Below are 20690 nucleotides of genomic sequence, written 5' to 3' on the forward strand. Positions count from 1 at the left end.
GGAGCATTTGTTAGGGCAAAAAGCATTTCCATAGATATGAAAAATTTGTTTTTGCTGGACAAATTGATCCAAGATAAAAAGGAAAGCAAAACAGAATTTAGAAAACAGATCGTGTGCAAAATTGTGAAATTCTAATGAGCTGTGTAGAGTATTAATTACCACAAAATGTAGAAAAAGAAATCTAGCCATTAACAAGGTTTCTCACTTCCTCACGCTTTTCGAATATCTGATGCCATTTATGAGTTTGCAAATTGAAAATGGGTATGTAATTTCCGAAACATCCTAACTGCAGCAGGCTCCTGCCTTTCAGAGAACCTTTGTCCTCATGAAAAATACTCCAACAAAGGAATTTAGCATTACACAAAAATGTTTGCATAGGAAGGATTGTAAGGGGAAACAGTGTAGTTTGCCACTGGCTTTTAAACACATGATCTTCCTAGGATATGATTGTCTCAGCCAACATAGAAACACCCTCAAAACAGAGATTTCCTCCAAACTAAACAGCTATGTCCTTGCTGTTGGAGGATGAAATTAGATAGTCTTTGTGACTTCCCTTAAATTCCTTTAGCTTTTACCAAGATGTTATATCTTCCCCATGTCTGAGCAGCAAGAATTTTTTTGATCTATGCTGTTTAACAAAGTGATTAATTAAATTTATGTTCTACGATCAAGAATGTAGGTCTCACAAGTGACTAATGATTTTGAGTGCCCAACTTCAGACACTTTAAAGAAGACTGATTTTCTAAGGGCAGGTACCCAGCAGTTCTGAAAATCTGACTCCTAGGTGTCTCAGTTGAATACCTTAAAGTTGTGGCTCCCCCCAAAATCACTACTCACTTTTGAAAATTTAAGCTGAAGTTATTGTTGTGCGTGTCTGTACTGTCCATCTCTGTGGTATTATTATAAGCACATTTACTATAAGTTCCCCACTACTAATAACCATCAGCCTCCAGACACCCAACAGGATTCCCTCCACTGCTAAGCTCAAAATCAGGCAGGTGTCCAAATATGGATTTAGGAACCTAACTGTCAGATGCCAGTGTTTGTAGCATAGTCAGTTTGTAGGATATTTGATTTAGTTTAAATGGCTACTGTCCCCTGAGCCTATTACTAAATAGAATTCACTACAAATCTAAATTCTTTTCCAGAACAGGAATCAAAATACCCTGATCATCAAGCCAAATAAGAGATTTACTGTTCATGAGTGTCATGTTGAGTTATCTGGGGCTAAGGTAGCAATTACTCAACTATAGGGAAATTTCATCCTTCAATCCCCTTCTATGATACTTCTTCTTAACTGAAGAGCGGGGCCCCATGCATTGTACAAACAGAGTACTAGACCGTCCCTGGCCCGAACAGCTTACCATCCACATCATGTATGTTTATCTCCTGCCATTTGACCCTTGAAGTTAACTATCATTTCTCATCACTAACTCACAGAATGGTGTTAAGTGCTCTAAGAAAAACTGCATCTTCTGTTTCAATAATTAACAGTATTAACTTGGATATTCTGAGAGCACCACCAATCTCAGCCTCCCCAGGAGTCTTTAAATTTATTAGACAACCTCATACTCAGTACTATGAACAAGATTCTCTACCACATTCCTCTCCAGTTCAAAGTGGGCCAGATCCTCAGCTAGTGTAAACTGGCATAGCTCCATTGAAGACAATGGAATGACACCAATTTACAAAATTGAGGATCTGGCCCATATCTTACTGCTCTTTTTGGTGGGGGGCAGGGGGCATGAGGATAAAGTTGACCTCCTTGACAACTTTCTAGCCTGCAAATGATACTGTCTAGGATCATTTGAAGTAATGCAGTAAATATGCTGTGGGAGAAGTCATAACATACCAAGGAAGCAACACAGTTTGAAAAGACAAAATGGCTACCTGAGAGAGTCCACCAAAGACTCTATCCATTACATCATCATGACAGGAAAGATTTTAACCAGTGCCTAAGGAATGCTAGAGAACTTGGTTCATCAATGAGATGAAGCTGGAAGGTTTATGATGTCTCAGCTAGTTGTCACATGGGACTTTTCTTTTCTGGGGAAATATACACATCTAAGTGAGTGACAACAATGAGCTGTGGGGTTCAGACATCCACATGGCAAAAAGAAAAATTTGTCCAAACCTTCATTTGAATTTTTAAAATTTATTTGGCTCCTCCAAATATTTTCCACATGCCCGTGTACAACCTACCCTTGGAAGGTTTCAATTTATTCATTAACACAGTGTGTGCTCTGGCATCCCCATACAAATCTGCAGCAAAGCTCATCAAGCCAGTGACCAGGATACTAAGCTATACTTATAGATCAGACACGAGGACACATGAGGCCCCAGTGAACATTAAGACCGGGTTTCCTTGCACCTCTGCCCCCAAGTTATTAGAAAGCATACCTACTATGAACCAACGTTCCATTGAGGGATCGCTGAAAGTTGGGGTCACCTGTCACAGGTACCAAGATCATTAAAGGTATTTAAGCACCTAACTCCCATTGACTTCAATGGGAGTATCACACGGTCCTCTCACTGCAGTGGCACCTCCTGCTGGCCATCCTGGGAATTAGCTCTGTCAGGCTTGTACTCCCCCTTCAGTGGTGTCTTCCCCCATCTTGTCTTACTGTGCAGCCCCTCTCACTCCAGCAACTGCAGTCTCCTCTTCGTGGCTTGGCCATCTGGCCAGGTCACTAAAGTCCTCCCCTTCCAGGGAATTCAGTCTTTCCAGACCCACTGGCTGGCTGGCATCTTGAACATCCTTGCCCCTTCCCAGTGGTTGGTAGGGGATTCCAGCCCAGGTACCCTATAACAAGCAGCCATGGTCTCTGTCATCCTACCTCTTGCTGCTGTTTCCCTGGGCTTCTTCCTACCCATCTGGCTTCCTCCCCATCTCTGGGTTTGCCAGCCTACCAACTTCCTCCATTCAGGGAGTGACTGTAGCCTACTTCCCTGTAGCCAGCCACTTGGCTTTATAGGCCCTGTCTGTTGATGCACAGGTGGGCCTGCTTGCAGTCACTCAGTTCTCTGCTCCCTGGCTCCTCCTTCAGGTGCACCATAGGCAGTTACTCAGCCTACGCAGCCACCTTAACCCCGCTCAGTCCAGAGTGGGGTGGACACTCCATCACAGGGAGATAAGCACCTAAATACCTCTGACAAGCTGGGCCAGGGTCCACAGATCCTTGAGGGCTGGTGATGTAATGCAATGGGAGTATACATGCATGTGAAGCTCATAAGCTCATATTTATTATTAATGGGAGGCACGGATGTTCCATGCACATTGATAGCTAAATATGCTCCTTATCCTGCGGACTCATATTTTAATGGAAATACAATATTGCAGATAATGGCTTGAAAGTTTTAGCTGTAAGCAAAGAAAGCAACGCTCACCTGCAACTGACAAATTATATTTATTTAAACAAGACTACATTGTTTATTGTGCAGTTACTTATCAATTAGAGTCTAGCTTTTCCAGGCATTATGCAGCATTCCTTCCTGCAGACTATTTTTGTGGGGCCTAGGAAGCCAAAAAAAATCCATTCAATTACCTTTAAATGCAGTTACAAGGCAATAACAGTGGGCCTGCCTTGTAAGTTGCTATAATTCTTTTAATTGCTAGGCTCTCCGGGCCTGCTGAGCCTGAGGACCACAATAACGATCTGCACAATGTGATTAATTAGGATGATGGAGGAGATGTCATGCTCTAATGTGGTGACATTCTACAGGCTTGTTACTGCTGCTGCTTTAGAATAAATACTGACCAATAGATGATCCACCTGGTAGATTATTTCTTCTTGAATAATCCTTGACCAAAACGAGTACTGGAAATATTTCTTACAAGTCATCTGAACTCTTCTCCCACAATCTCTAGTCTCTCCAAACTTTTTCCCCACTAAAAACCATTACAGCTTTGCAAAGGTCATTGCATACGTGTCTCAAAACATAAAACTGCCTTTGATTCTTCGCTACACATGCACAATGTCATACAAAATGCCACTGACACTGTGGACACTTATTTAATGCCCTAGAAAGAACACAGTCTGAAAGGTGACATTTGAATAGTAGAGTGGACCTTTCATAATCAATTCCCCCTAGCACAAAAAAGTTCCTTTTGGCAGAATTCGATGACAAACAAGGGAGCAATGTATCTCCATCTTTTTTAACCTGGGAGTGATGGCATGGTCTTGCTTCACCTCCTACAGTTGTAGTACACTCTGAAACCAGGGCATGGGGCCTTTGCCCTGCCATATGGCCTTGGGGGAAAACTGCAGAGAGAAACCAGCCAGTAGGACCAGCACCAAAGCATCCAAAACAGGGACTGCTGGACATTCAGAGGACTTTCTACAGTTTTATCTGGACTTTCTCTGCCCTGTGCTGATCGGCTGTTTGCTCCAGCCCTCTCCCTCTCTCCCAGGTGTGTCTACATTGCCCTCAGGAGGTGTAATTATAGCACATGGAGACATACACCAGCTAGTTTTTATCTAGCTAAATCAAAGCTACTTGAAAGTAACAACAGCAGTGAAGCCACAGTAGCCTGGACAGTGGCTCTGGCTAGCCACTCCAGTATTCACATGGGGTTCTGGGCAGGGAGGTAGCCTGTGCCACCACTCCTGCTGCTGTGACTACACTGCTATTGTTATTTGAGCTAGATCAGAGCTGCCTCTGATACACCTACACCAGGAGCAATCACATCTCACATACCCAGTCTCCATCTCAGCATCACTCCACACCTTCCCCTCTTACCCTCTACCTTGTCCCCCTCATGAACCATCCCTTCAATGTCTCCTCTCCCTTCACTTCCCCCCTGCCCCGCCCCCACCACACACACAATTTGCTTATCCCTTCCTCACTAAACCCACCTTAAAAATCATGGAACTAACATACATGGCATTTCCTGGCACCCCATTGTTCACTCAGTATGTGTTTTACCCCTGCTCCCTGCGCTGTGTCTGACCTGTCTATTTAGATTGTAAGATCTTCAGGGCAGGGACTGTTAGTCCATGTTTGCACGGTGCCTACCACAGTGGGGCCCCACTTTTGGTTTGCCCTCAGGCACTGCCATAATAAACATGATTAAATAATAATAATAAAGTTGTATTCTTACTCATAATAGGGAGCAGCTGGAGCAAGACGGACCCTTCTTCTGTCCCTATTCCTGATTGGAGCAGCTGCAGCAAATCAAAAGCAGGGATTCCTCATTCCCACTGAGCTATGGCAATTTTTCTCCTCTTCCCATCTCACCTCTGTTAACAGCACAGAAGAAGAAAATCACTTAATGCATATCTGGTAGATGGAATGCAGCACTGTATACTTCATTGCAAGGGAAGAGAGGTGTTAAACTTCACTGCAAGTGAAATGGATTTTCACTATTAGAGAATTCAAAGTCCACAGCCGTGAACTGAAGAAATTCTGGACTTTCACTCCTTTTCAACATATTATAATCAAGGTCACCAGTAGTGGGTTCTACTATATACACAACAGAGATAAGGAAGTACCTAAAACACTGTGGCTCTATGCAGAGGCATCTATTAGAAAATGGAACAGCCTCACTGTCTAAGAGGATGATCTCCTTGATTATAGGAGGGAACATCCATGTAAAGTTATAATTAGATATAATACCACCTTAGGCTGTGAGTGAGCTTGGCGGCTCTCAAAAGCAGGGTTTATCTGTACTTGGATGGCTAAAACCCAGTGTTCTTTAAAAAGTAGTTTGAGTGATTCAGTAGGTGGCACTCTTCCCCTCAGAGTCAGTGCTGACTCCACTGCATAGCGTTAGGGGGTACCCTGTTTTTGGAGGTTGTCTTTCAAATGAAAAATACAAGAGCTAAAGGCAGGCCTATTGGCCCCAGGCTTCTCTCCAAATACCAATGTAACTACATTCTGCCTACAAGAGTTCCCCCTGAATTTTCAGATAGGTAGAATCATAGAATATCAGGGTTGGGAGGGACCTCAGGAGGTCATCTAGTCGAACCCACTGCTCAAAGCAGGACCAATCCCCAACTAAATCATCCCAGCCAGGGCTTTGTCAAGCCTGACCTTAAAAACCTCTAAGGAAGGAGATTCCACCACCTCCCTAGTTAACCCATTCCAGTGCTTCACTACCCTCCTAGTGAAAAAGTTTTTCCTAATATCCAACCTAAACCTCCCCCACTGCAACTTGAGACCATTACTCCTCGTTCTGTCATCTGGTACCACTGAGAACAGTCTAGATCCATCCTCTTTGGAACCCCCGTTCAGGTAGTTGAAAGCAGCTATCAAATCCCCCCTCGTTCTTCTCTTTTGCAGACTAAATAATCCCAGTTCCCTCAGCCTCTCCTCATAAATCATGTGCTCCAGCTCCCTAATAATTTTTGTTGCCTTCGCTGGACTCTTTCCAATTTTTCCACATCCTTCTTGTAGTGTGGGACCCAAAACTGAACACAGTACTCCAGATGAGGCCTCACCAATGCCGAATAGAGGGGAATGATCACATCCTTCGATCTGCTGGCAATGCTCCTACTTATACAGCCCAAAATGCCATTAGCCTTCTTGGCAACAAGGGCACACTGTTGACTCATATGCAGCTTCTTGTCCACTGTAACCCCTAGGTCCTTTTCTGCAGAACTGCTGCCTAGCCGCTCGGTCTCTAATCTGTAGCAGTGCATGGGATTCTTCCTTCCTAAGTGCAGGACTCTGCACTTGTCCTTGTTGAACCTCATCAGATTTCTTTTGACCCAATCCTCTAATTTGTCTAGGTCCCTCTGTATCCCATCCCTATCTTCCAGCATATCTACCATTCCTCCCAGTTTAGTGTCATCTGCAAACTTGCTGAGGGTGCAATCCACACCATCCTCCAGATCACTAATGAAGATATTCAACAAAACCAGCCCCAGGACCGACCCTTGGGGCACTACGCTTGATACCGGCTGCCAACTAGACATGGTGCCATTGATCACTACCCCGCTGAGCCCGATGATCTAGCCAGCTTTCTATCCACCCATTTTTCCCTCCCTAAACTGATGTAACAGTGTTCTGTGCTGTTAAGGGATTGCACTATTAAACCCAGATGTGGTTGCATTTGGAAAAGATGGCTAAAGTTTTCAGATGTAGGTGTCTAAAATGAAATTACCTTGTTTTCATAAATGCTGTGCACCCATAACTCCCACAGAAGTCAAAGAAAACCACAAATGGTCAAGATCTTTGCAGGTTTTTTTGTTCATTTTTGTTTTCACCTAACTTGTGGCACTTTCATTTGACAACTGGGGACCTATACAGTTAATTTGTATGGCTGCCCTGGAGCGGGTGGTGGGTCATTGAAATAAGAATGTAAATTAGTTGGCAAATTGATTTGTGGTCAAAGTTTAAATAATGAAGTTATTTCACATATAACTACAAGGCTCTTAGTTTGTCTCGTTATGCTGACAGTACAAGAATATTAAACATTAGTTATCCACTGCATAGCCAAAGTATTCATAAACACCACAAGCAAGGAAACAGTTTTCCTATGCACTCGTTTTTAATGATCACTTTGTATTCCCAGATATTTCGCCCTGACAAATGAGTTACGTTAGCAGGACACAGTCTCTCATTGTGGTTATTGCTGTGCATAGGCCTTCGCTGTGCTTTATCTGAGAGGCTCTTGCAGCATGAGTCCCTACAAACTGTATAGAGAAGCATAGAACAACAATGCTGCTTCTATTAGTGCTGTTTCCAAAGAGGGTTCTTTTTTCAGTACACACAATCCTCTCCATACAAATATTCAAACATAAAACCATGCTTGTACTGTGGACAAAAAAATAAAAATTAAGTCAGAGTTAGACCACAACTTACATTTTTGCAAATGGACATTTCATACCAACAGGTCACTATAGCAGTGGGAAATTTCTGATCAAAAAATTCCTTAAGTGCATACTTAGCAAAACACACTGTGTACGTGGGGGTAATAGATTCCTAAGTGGCTAGCCCACATCTTACAAACGTCTAAACAGAAGAAGACTGTCTGAGTGTCCGAGGGCACAGCAGTTTGAATCCCACACGAACCTCCCTTTCATGAGATGAACCCCATCTCCTGGAGGTAACAGGGACTGAACCAAGCCCTCAAGAGCTCTGCAGCTTGAGCTAAAGGATTAAGTGCTGTAATTGGCAGCTGTAATTGATCCCCAATTGTATACCAGGGATGCGTAACATAAATGTAATCCCAATGCCCATATGTGTCCCTTTTTGTGTTTATTTTTCAAACAAATTCGAGCAAAATGAGCTTAGTGGCAAGAACACTTGCTGAAAAAGCGAACAAAGCAACATTCCAGAATATTTATGGAAAGCAAATTTCAGAAATGTAATTGCAAATATTTGCTCCAGGAATCTGATTCTAGGATTCTAGGAGTTACAATGCTCAACTTAGGGAACAGAAACTTAGCAACGGCCCTGTGTGTCCCTCCTTTTTCGGTTATGAATACTTGCAACTGGACATCTCCAAAAATTATTTCAAATAAACACAATTAGAGAACATTGCTGTCTATTCTTGAACAGACAGAGGTGACATTTGTTGTGAATTTTTCACCCTCCTCTATTTACCTACCACCCCAGAGATACTTGGAGGAAATTAATATTTGTAATGTGTTTTACAGTTCTCAGATAAGCATTGCTACACTGTTACCATGTAAAGCACTAATATTTAACTATTTTATACCAGTACAAAAACTCACATACCCTGAGACTGTAATGCCCCTTTGATACTGAGGTTATTCTTCTGAATCTCTTCTTTCCCTGTCTAGTGACACAAGATAATAAGCCTGATTTTTAAAATGGTTCTAAGCTGGCATTTTTACATTCACAATTAATTGCAGGCGTAAAACTGTCTGAAAAACTGGAGGCTGCATTTCTCAAGTTAGGCCCTATATTTCATTGAGTAATTTTTCTTGCAAACGTGCAGTTATAAAGTAGAATGTAAATAGACTCCTCCTAAAAAAAACCAACTATTGAACATTGTGTCAGGGAGTGAGGTAAGTCTAAGTATTTCTATAATTTAGAACATTTCTGCAAAAGATAATTGCTTTTAGAGTTTATGGAATCTTTTCTGAGACCAGCCTGCTGTCAAGTAGAGGTAACAAAAACTGTATGTAACCCTAATTGGGGGGTGGGAAGAGAAAGCTTTCTACAAGTATGTCTCCATATAATTACAGTATTTAAATTGGGGGTATTCAGCACTTTTCAAACACTTGGTGCTAAATGCTATCTGGAAATCTGCTTTAAATACGTGAGGTTATAGTAAGTTATGCTGTTCTAGCTTTGAAAATTAACTCAGTTAGATGACGGCACTGAAAATATCACTACAACCTAGAGAGACATTTCTAATATGTTGTGTTTGCTTGCAAAACAAACTCAGTTGGTGATAACAGGATATGAAATGTCATTTCAAGTATGCCTTAGTAGCAAATATGCAACAGCATCTACCTCTAAAGGTAAGCGACCCCACACCCTCTGTTGTAGTCAGATCTGCAGCTGGTGTTGGCAGCCCAATTCCTGTCCAAGTAGAGGAAATTGATCACACTGATTGTCAAAGAGAAACTGTTCCATTGTGCAGAATAAGTTGATGCTCCCAGCATACATGCAGAGCTACACAAATAAATATAATTAAGAGACTGAAATAGCTTTCTGCCAAATTTGGGTGTAAAAAAAAACAGCATTAAGGTGGAAAACACTGATTGCTTTTTTTACTCAATTAAATCTAATTAAGCTTAGATTGGATTTTTCTTAGTTTAAGAATGCCATTCCTCAAAATTACAACAATTTACCAGGAACTTTTGACTCCGTATAACTACCTTCTTCTAGAATAGCCATCATTTCTTTAAAAAAGTAGATTCTCTTCAGATGGGAAACCTGCCTCTGATCCAGCAACTTCATGGGCCAGGGCAATGGAAGGTGTCAGTTTTGTCTTGATTTTTGGTTAATGCCATATACCATGGCTGAACAAGAAATGCTATGGTAATATGACTTGGCAAATCATCCAGACTTAGAAAAATATATCTGGCTACTCCTTTTAATCCAGGTGGTTCTTTGTTGTTGGCCTATTAGTATTGATTTAGTAACAGATAGTGCGATTTATGAAAACTGTTCCAATTCTAGAAGTAGGGCCTACTATTTGGCTGAGATACTCTGGTGTTTATTACTTGCTGCAGAACATCTAAATGGAGCTGGTTTGCTGTACATTACTGAATGAGACAGAATTTTAAAAAGCAGGGCACAGCATCTTTCTTGGACATCCTGTTGCTCAAGCATCTGATGTCAGCATTGATTAGAATTTGGCATCACACAGGCATTCAGGCCCTGCCACATCATGCATTCAGATCACCACCATCAGCACAACAAAGACATTTAATGTCTCGTTCCCAGTGGGGCAGTCCCAGATTTCCATTCTCAGCCTCGTGTCCTGCTGCAGTACCATGGCGCAGGAGAGAGAAAGGCCCATATTTACAGTGTTATTCTTAGTAGTTGCATCAAAGTTTTGGCAGTCTCCTCAGTGACCTGGTTCTCACTCCAGCACTGCAGAAGAACCTGCCAAACACTCTTACCTTCACCTATGAGGGGGGAAGGAAAGAAGCAGAAGTAGTTTATTTTTTAATTCATGGCACCAAGAATCCCTGGAGAGCAGTCACAGCAAGCATTTAATAGGGCTTCACAGATCACTTCATTGCATTCAAATGTTGCTAGGGAGATTAAAAAGAGAAGTAGGCAACTATCAATTCATTCCCCCTCAAAAGTGACAACCCAGTATTAATAAGCAAAGACTCTTCCCATTAGCGTCCAAGGCCTATGATATTTAATGACTTAATCTGTTTACAAGGCCACTCAGTTGTCAGGACTCTCAGCTCCCTTACTGTCACCCCCAGTGGCTAGTCAAAGTTTAGGGCCCCAGAGAGGTACCATTGAGAGCAGAAATTGATGATAGAGTCTGGTATTTTCTTCAATGCAGTCTTGTTTATTTGCAGGGAATATATAAGGTCTTGCTTCTCTGAATGCAGGAGGAACCAGAAACAAAGGTATAGTTGCTTAGCTTACAGCCCCAAGCTTTTTTAGCCAATATAAGACCCAAAAGCTCACTCGCTCGCTCGCTCTCACAAACTTTTTCCAGAGAGCCATAGGCCAGGTCTACCCTACAAACTTACATTGGTAGAACTACATTGCTCAGGGGTGTGAAAAATCCACACCCTGAGTGACATAACTATACCGACTAAAACCCTGGTGTAGAGAGCACTACGTCAGTGGGAGAGCTTCCCTTGTTGACAATGCTACCACCTCCCACGGAGGTGGACTAACTATATGTCGCAATCTGATTCATAGTTATGGCTCTGTATGGCCAATTGTCGGTCCACGGCCATCTTGTCCTGCTAAAAGGACAAGGCAGCCTCCATTTTGGACCAGGTTCTTGTTGTATATGAGAGGGCAAAAAACTCTGGTAAAAACTGCTGTAGTAGGTGGAATCCACAACCAAGGCAGATGTGCTCTCCTGTGTTTTTGTTTTTTTCTTTTTCTGTTGCTGGGCCATCTAAAGGTCAGGCTAGTTCTGTGTATGAAGGCCTGATTCTGCCCGGCAACCTGTTTTTTTTGGGTCGGTCGTCTGGAGGTCAGGCTAGTTCTGCCCAGCAACTCCAGAGTACTGTATACAGAGACTTAATTCTGCCCAGCGACTCACTTTCCCGCTCTTTTTGGACCCAGTCATCTAAGGGTCAGGTTTGTTTACTCGTCAACTCCAGTGTGCCGTGTGCAAAGCCTTCCGACGTGGGGTGGCAACAGCTCGAAACCTGAAGGGAGGAGGGACCAGGGAGCCAATCAGATACTGACACGAGGGAGTGAGACCTGTCTATAAAACTAGGTTCCCCCCCAAAATTTGTGTGGAGCATCCGCGTGTTAGCTGAAGGACCTGATCACTCGTTCGGCCAGGGTCTCCTCCCGGTAAAGTGCACTCGTGTCGTATCGTTTGGATTCGTTGCCGTTTGGACCCGATCCCTGTCAGCTCGTCATGCTTCTGGTGTCTGTTCTGCTGGTCAGCTGCGCCTGGAGTGCGGTATTTGCTTTTTGATATATGACAGTTAGCTTATCTAGCCTCTTATTTGTTCCCCTCCCTAACTTGGTACCAAATATCTACTCAGGATATCAGGATTGTATTAGTGAACTCAGAATTGCACAATTGCTTAGCTAGCTTGTATAATTGTTCTACTTGTTATTGAATTGTTAATTGCAAACTGTTTTATGTGTTTGAATCACTGCTCTGTCTTCGTCCGGAGTGAATGAATCTGGGAGCTGTCTCCACCTGGAGATTAGCTGACCAAGGGGTCCCTGTCCCTGCAGTCTGAGTGAGTGGAATCTGCCCAGCTGCAGCTGCACCACACTCTGGGTTTACCCTCTGTGTGAAAGCAAGGGTGGCTGAGGCAGTGGCCTGTGGGTCTCTTTCTCTGTGTTGCACCGGGCATCGCTCTGACGAACCCGATTCCCACCTTGTGTGATTGGTGTGTCTGCCTATTTGGTGTGGTGTGGTGAGCAGTATAAAGTGTTTTGCGGTGTGTTTGTACTTTTGATACCATCCCAGCCTAAGTTGCCTACTCCCCCAGCCCAAGTTGTAATTATCCCCTAAATAAACGCAGCCACTTGGCTTTTCAGTGTTACCTGGTCCTGCCTGTCTTTTCCTCACTCAATACCAAGCTTGAACGAACCCCCAGCTAATTCAGACACTATACAGACGGGAGAAGCTCTCCCATTGGCGTAGTAGCATCTTCACTATTGCAGTGGTGTCACTGCAGTGCTGTATGTGTAGACAAGCCCATACTCTGTGCTCATAGGCTATTGCTCGGCTTTTAAATTTTTTGCCTCTGACTCTCTGACCTTCTGTGTCTTTCATCCCAGCTTGACTTTTTTCACACACAGCACACAAGCCCACCTAGGCAAAGGACTCCCCAGCCAAATCCTCTGCTTTCATGGTTCTAGTTTCTGGGCAGATTAGTAGGCCTTGTTTTAGGTGTGGCCTCTTAATTGTCTCACAACTATCTGAACTGAAGAACATGTTCACATGTCAGTTTTAACGGGGTTTTAACTCAACCTATAACAAGGTTTAACCCAGCTCACAACATTATTTATTTGGCAGATAATAATATATCACAGTCTCTTCAAAGCCAGATGAATTAAAATGACCCAGGGCCTAAGTGTGTGAAGGGGGGCACCTCAGCTTCCAAAATCATCACCTAAGAGTGCCCCAAACATGGGCTGTTCAGCAGTGACATTAGGGGCTTGATTTTCAAGGGCAGCTAATTGATTTTTAGGAGCACAGAAGTCCCATTGGAAATTCAACCTAGAACCCCACTAAATTTCTACAACTGCAGGGCAATTTTATATTATATATATATATATAACCCAAATTCCCTTTACATGCTGGACAGTGATAAAAAGGTAAAATCTCTATATTAGTCAAACCAGGTAAGGATGCAGAATATTGAAAGCCAGTTAAAGGAGGCATCAGCAGAACAGCAGAAAGCTAAGGGTTTGCCACAGTTACAACCCAGCGAATGCCAGCAGCAGCAGCAGCTATGCTAATCACACTTCCACTTGAAAAGAGTACAGTTCCCCCTCTCTCTCGCAGTGGGACAAAGTGCAGATGTATGCCATTTCTCAGAGTAAGTTTAAAAGGGGCATGTCTACACTTAAAATGCTACAGTGACAGCTGTGGTACTGTGGCGTTTTAAGTGTAGACACTCCCTAAGAATGACAGAAAGGATTCTCTTGGTGTAAGTAATCCAGCTCCCCAAGAGGTGGTAGCATGGTCAACAGAAGAATTATTTGGGTCAACCTAGCGCTGTCTACCCGGGGACTTAGATTGACTTAACTACACCACTCAGAGGTATGGATTTTTCACACCCCTGACCAACCTAGTTAGACCGACCTGATTTTCTAGTGTAGACCAGGCTAAAGTCAAAATCCTTCTTCAACTGTCCAGACTCTGATCTTTTCTCATCTCTCCTCTCCACAATTCCAGATCGGTGTGCTTTATACAGGATCAGAGCTCCTAGGCATGCTTCCTCTTTATATCTTTCCAGAAGGTGGCTGAACTAAAGAAAACTCACCATGGCAAATATCAAGCCTCAGTCACCATAGTTAAGGACTCCAGCAACTCTTGGAAACCACAACCGTAGATGCACATCATTGTGAAGGACACCACAAAAGGAAAACCAAGAAATTCACTCTAAGGGCTAGTCTACACTTACCAGCCGGGTCGACGCGGTGAGTTCGACTTCTCGGAGTTCGAATTATCGCGTCTAATCTGGACGCGATAGTTCGAACTCCGGAAGCGCCGCGGTCGACTCCGGTACTCCGCCACTGCAAACGGCGGTGGCGGAGTCGACCTTGGAGCCGCGGACTTCGATTCCGCGGCGTCTAGACGGGTGAGTAGTTCGAACTAGGGTACTTCGAATTCAGCTACGCTATTCACGTAGCTGAACTTGCGTACCCTAGTTCGACCCCCGCCCTTAGTGTAGACCTGCCCTAAGTAACAAATGCAACAGGTCACCAATTTCCAAAGCAGACTATGTAGAAGTGATCTTAGGAATTATAGACTGGTAAACTTTAGGGAGTACAGCCAAATGGGTAGAGCACTCAACTGGGACTGGGGAGACCTGTATTCCATCCCTAGCTTGGCCACTGGCTTGCTAAGTAACCAAGTCACTTCCCTGCTCTGTCCCTCTGTTTCCCCACCTGTGCAATAGAGATAATGATAATGACCTCCTTTGTAAAATGCTTTGAGCTCTACTGATGAAAAGTGCTATATAAGAAATAGGATTATTTTTATTATTTCATTACTAGATTAATTAGCAATTCAGACAATTTAATAGAGTTCTAAAACACCTAGATCAATTTGGGAGGATAAAAGCACAGCTTCTTCAAAGGAAAAAGATACTTCTCTAATCTACTAGAATTCTGAGCATGTCAACAGGGTAGGGGATAAAGGAACCCCAGTAGACAAAAGTAGTTAAACTTTCATGAAACTTTTGACAAAGTCACTCACAAGAGATAATTGAGTAAAATCTGCTGAGCAGTCCTAGGGTGTGACAAAGTGCTGTCACGGGTTAGAAACCGGATAAAAACAAAAGTACAAATGAATAGTCAGTTCTCAATATAACAAAAAGGTAACACTGAGGTATTCCAAGAACCTATGCTAGGTCCTGCGCTTAATAGATTTATCAGTGACCTGGACAACGGACAGAACAGTGAGGTGGCAAAATTTGCCAAGAATGCAGAAATATTTAGGTTAGTCAAGATTGGGCAAGGGACTCCAGAAAGACCTGTCAAAACTTAAATTAAACGCTGACAAATGCAAGGTAGCAAACATTGGAGGAATAATTTGAACACCACCCAATCACTGCTGGGTTCTATCTTACAACACTATTCACATTACATAGTACATGTGATTTTGGTACAAGGTTGCATTTTGCATCTTAATATTGAGTGCCTGCGGCTTTGGTGTTAGAGATCACAGACACAGGGCCGGGCAACAGAATTCGGCTTGCATGCGGTCATGGTAAGCCATTGTCTTTCGGCTTCTGCAACCTTCATAAAAGCAGCACCCTCCTTTCCCATACCAAGCAAAGCCCGTTGAGTGCTGTGGTTTTCGTGTTAATGTGCAGCAGCAGAAACTAAGCTAACCCCCCCCCCCCCCGCATCCAATTCTTTGGGATGATCACTTTACCCCTTCCCCCACCTCGTGGCTGGTATCAGGAAAGATCCCTGCTAGCCAAACATGAACAGCTCAGCTCCAATGCCTCCCCCCCTCACCCCCCACCGCTTGGTTAACTGCAGGGAGGATTTCTTTTCAGCTACAGGCAAACAGCCCAGTAGGAACAGCCACCTCTGAATGTCCCCTTAATTAAATTACCGCATTTCAACCAGGTTACGATGAATTATATCACTCTCCTGAGGATAACACAGGGAGATAAAGAACAGATGTTGCTTGAATGCCAGCAAACACCGGGACCATACACTGCCAGGCTTTGTCATGCAATGATACCAGATTACTTGCTACTAGCATGGCGTGGTAAAGTGTCCTACCATGGAGGACGGAATAAGGCTGCACTGCCCAGAAACCTTCTGCAAAGGCTTTTAGAGTACCTCCAGGAGAACTTCATGGAGATGTCCCTGGAGGATTTCCACTCCATCCCCAGACATGTTAACAGACTTTTCCAGTAGCTGTACTGGCCGCGAATGCATCCCAAGTCCTCAGGGCAAATTAATCATTAAAAAATGCTTGCTTTTAAACCATGTTTTATATTTACAAAAGGTACAATCACTAGAAGGTCTCTTCTCTGACTTCATGGTCCAGGATACCGCCTTGGAAAGGTTGGGAGGCTATTTCAGTCAGGCTGAAGAAAAGATCCTGGCTGTTGGGGAGAACGGTGTGCTGTGTGCTCTCTGCAAGCTCGTCCTCCTCATCGTCCCCGTCCGCAAATTCCTCAGGCATGGCTGAGAGTACCCCCTCCTCGGAATCCACAGTCAGGGGTGGGGTAGTGGTGGTGCCCCGCCCCCCCAGAATTGCTGCAGCTCAGAATAGAAGTGGCATGTCTGTGACTCTGCCCCAGAGCATCCGTTTGCTTCTTTGGCTTTCTGGTACACTTGTCTGAGCTCCTTAACTTTCACGTGGCACTGTAGTGAGTCCCTATTGTGGCCTCTCCCCATCATGCCCTTGGAGATTTTTTCAAATGTTTTGGCATTTCGTCTTTTGGAACGTAGTTCTGCTAGCACGGAATCGTCTCCCCATACAGCGATCAGATCCAGTACCTCCCGTACAGTCCATGCTGGATCTCTTTTTCGATTCTCGGACTGCATGGTTACCTGTGCTGATCAGCTCTCCACGCTGGGCAAACAGGAAATGAAATTCAAAAGTTTGCGTGGCTTTTCCTGTATATCTGGCCAGTGCATCCGAGTTCAGATTGCTGTCCAGAGCAGTCGCAATGGTGCACTGTGGGATAGCTCCTGGAGGCCAATACCGTCGAATTGCATCCATACTAACCCTAATTCGAACCAACAATGTCGATTTCAGCACTTCTCCCCTCATTGGGGAGGAGTACAGAAATTGATTTTAAGAGCCCTTTATTTCGAAGTAAATGGCTTTGTTGTGTGGACAGGTGCAGGGTTAATTCGATTTAACGCTGCTAAATTCAACCTAAACTCATAGTGTAGACCAGGCCTTAGGGTGATATTAGTAGAAACACATTAAGATGTTAATCTTATTTCAGCAGGAAATATGCATTTATCTGTCTTTGTCCTCTCTTTACTTTACGTATTGCCAATAATGCTAACAGCCATATGCATTTGGAAAGGGGGGTCAGCCCGTAAGATACTTATGAATTGACTGTTTTTTTTTAAATCATTGTTGCTGACTGAACTCCACACCAAAGGCATACATTTCCTGACCATTCAGTTAAGCAAAAAGTACTGTTTCAATATTGCCCCTTACTGACCTGTATAAAGCTGTAGCGTTCAGTATTTGCAAAGACAAAATTCATGCTTGCATCAAAATTCTGTTGCATGCCATAAATATCACTCTAATCACACACCCCAACTGCTGGTCCCTCCCAATGTTATCAGGGTCTCCATTTGGTGTGGTTTATTTTAATGCTAATTTTTAAATAGAAAATAAATTTGCACATCATAGCGTGGAATCAGTTGACCCTGTCCAGATTTAGGAAAACATTTTGTGCACTACTTTCAAGCTGGTATTTTTGGCTGTTTATTACAATCCTGATCACTTCTTTCTCCCAGACCTTTTTGCTTGCTGGGGGAGTGGCATGCCTGGGATAAGGCTCTCTCTATAGCACTTTGCCACTATTTTTACAAAAAAAGCATGAACTCAGAAACCAAACATTTTGATTGGGTGCCTGCCATGAGCAGAGCAGCAATAAGGAATGCAACTCAGTTGAAATGCATGGACTAACAGCTTTATTTTAGCTCTTCAAAAGATTCTCCAGAAGCCTTTGCGATTCCAAGAGGACATTTCTCAGGAAATCAAATAATCAGTGAACTTTGTGCAGTCTTACGACACTAGAATTACCCAAGGAGGCGCAGGCATTGCAGGATTTTGATTTTTAGGATGATGGTAAAAAATAGTGTGATTCTGAAATTGAGTGTTACAAAAACAAGGCCCAGAAAATAGACTGCTGCTGTTAGTTTACTTAATTAGTTTATACACACAAACTATGAATAAAAACAGCGCTGCAACTGCGATGGCTTTAGTTGTAAGCCTGCAACCATGACAACAGTAAAGTATTACTGAATCACCATGACAAGGAACCAGAGACAATTGCTGCTGCTACATAAAAGCCAGCTTAAGCCAATCAAAAATTGTGCACAAATGGGGATCGAGGGGACCACTACAATTGTTGTTTTACTTTATTTTTATGCAACACTAAAAATTGGGCATTAAATATTTTTGTATTGCATTGTTGTGCAGAGCTCTCATGACCGTGTCATTTTTCTTTGATCGCTATTAACCATAATTGCATGACAAGAACAAAATCTTGTAATGACAGGATAATTACATGACCATTTATCTCAAAGAAAGAAAGAAAGAAAGAAAGAAAGAAAGGAACCTGAAAATGGACAGAGCAATGAAGGCAACTCCTGGTGTGACTAGCACAGAATCTGCAGGAGGCTTCGTTACTGTGTAATAATGACAGACAGCGATTTGTGGCCTGTATAACAGCAATACTTTTCAATCCTAGCTTCAGGACATCTGCACAGAAAGAAAGTTTTCATGTTAACAGATAAGAATTTTGGTGTCACTTGGGTGATTCACCTGTTAGGGCTCTGCACTCCACAGCTCATTCTTCTGATGCCATTTCTCTCCATAACATCAAACTGCAGTTACCAGTAAATCCAAATGGGAGCCAGCCAAGGATTACACCCTTAGCGGTGCAGAGCTGGCATAGCATCTTGGTACCACCCATCCCTCCTAATGCCGCCAGGGTATGGCCAGAGTGCTGCAGTGCTCCAGCAATTCACAGTTAGTATATCATGGTCCCAGCCAGTACTACCAGCTCCAGGACTAGAGTGCCACAAAAGACCCCTTCCCAAGCTGCACCCAGTGTATAGTGGGCTTAGCTGAAGATTCAGCCCTCGGATTTTCACTTTGACTAAATCTAACTACAGTAAGAGTTCATGCCAGACCTGGTATAGCATAGACACTAGTATAGGATTTCAATCTGTTACAGCACTTTCATATTCTCACAACATCTAGGCCTCCATGGGCCTGACCACAGTGCATTAATACAAAGAAAACAACATAAATGACATGGATATGCCCGAGACTGAGATCATCAGCATCACAGTATACTGTGTACCTTAGTCAGACATGTTCTCAGGGTGCATTATGAGTACTATTTTAAACAGAAAACAAGCTTGTTCTTTTTCCAGTCATAAGGGTCTCTCCATCCTGTTGGTATTTCACTCGTTCTTTTATGGCGAGCGCCTCTGATATTTATCTTCAGAAAGCAAAGGAGAAGTTTACTCACAAATAATTGTTGTTGTCTCTCCACATCAGCAAGGAAACAGTCATAACAAGTCAGCTGTCGTGTGTTATATGACATGTATATTGTTATGCTGGGAGTTGGGTGAAACCTCAGAAAAGCTGGTGGGAGTAATAACTACCCTTCATTCAGGATAAATGTAAGAAGCATTTCAGCACCTTTTGGAATAAAATAGCTGAAACAATAGGTATCATCACCCAACACATGGGCTACGTGCAAGACTGGTTGAGCTATGTGGACGGAGGAGCATCACTGCAGGTTGAATGCAAACACAGAAGGCTTGGTAGTATTTTGATGGTGGGGTGTGGGTGTCTGTCTCTGCGAGAGCAGAAGCAGCCAGAAACACTACAAAAGCAGATGGAGAAGGCAGCAGAAAGCTACGAACAGTCAGAGGCGCACTTGTAAGGAGAAAAAGCTGAGAGAGGGCTGTAACAGTTTCAGGGTAACCTGTATTTCCCACTCCATGGTCCATCGAAGGCACCCACTTAAAGGGTTTCAACTCCCAGCTGACACCTCTCTTGGGCAGAGACCCTCATCTGGCTCCCTCTTGACCAATGGTTTTAAGGCTACACAGTTCCCTGGGTTATACTGCAATATTCCCAACAAACCAGTCTGCATAAGAAGGCCAGCCCCTGTGCTTTGCTTTCTCTCTGAGGGCTATGACCACTGCACTTGCCAACAGTTACAAGTTACCACACAGATCTTTCTAAGCAAGCACATGTATTCTTCAGGTACAAGTATTATAGAGAAAATATATCAAAAACAATAAAAGTACCTATACGCATGCTCACATCTTACCAGAGGTCACCATCAGTCTTATGGGGCGCCAGTGGGCCAAAACCTTTCCAACCCTTCCACAAGGAGGTCCTATCTGTTTGCTGGATAAGGAAGAAAGCCCCGAATCAGTTTAAGTCCCAGCTATTTATCCCAAAGTCCCTTTTAAATTTGTTAGTCTCCACAGAATCCAGAATACGCGAACCTCCCCAAGAGATGCTACCTCTCTGGAGGTGTTATAACCTGAGTTATTTGCTATAATTATCCCCTACTGTTTTTAGTTCTTGGAGCAGCTGTGGTAACCCTCCCTCCATGGAGTGCATATAATTCCTGTTTTACAATGACACAAACCATTCATATACTTCACATAACATAGTC

General features: G+C 43.3%; 1 protein-coding gene across 1 annotated transcript in view; it reads right to left on the reverse strand.

The window, feature by feature from the left end:
• Window positions 1-5240, reverse strand: part of FAM120A (family with sequence similarity 120A) — a 181472-nt gene extending 176232 nt beyond the window's left edge. Inside the window, exon 1 of the mRNA XM_039547166.1 lies at window positions 5102-5240. The gene's annotated coding sequence lies outside the window, so the exon portion shown is untranslated. The remainder of the gene's footprint in view (window positions 1-5101) is intronic.
• Between the last annotated feature and the right edge of the window lie 15450 nt (window positions 5241-20690).

This window comes from Mauremys reevesii, linkage group 7, assembly GCF_016161935.1.
Source record: "Mauremys reevesii isolate NIE-2019 linkage group 7, ASM1616193v1, whole genome shotgun sequence".
Classification (NCBI taxonomy): Eukaryota; Metazoa; Chordata; order Testudines; family Geoemydidae; genus Mauremys; species Mauremys reevesii.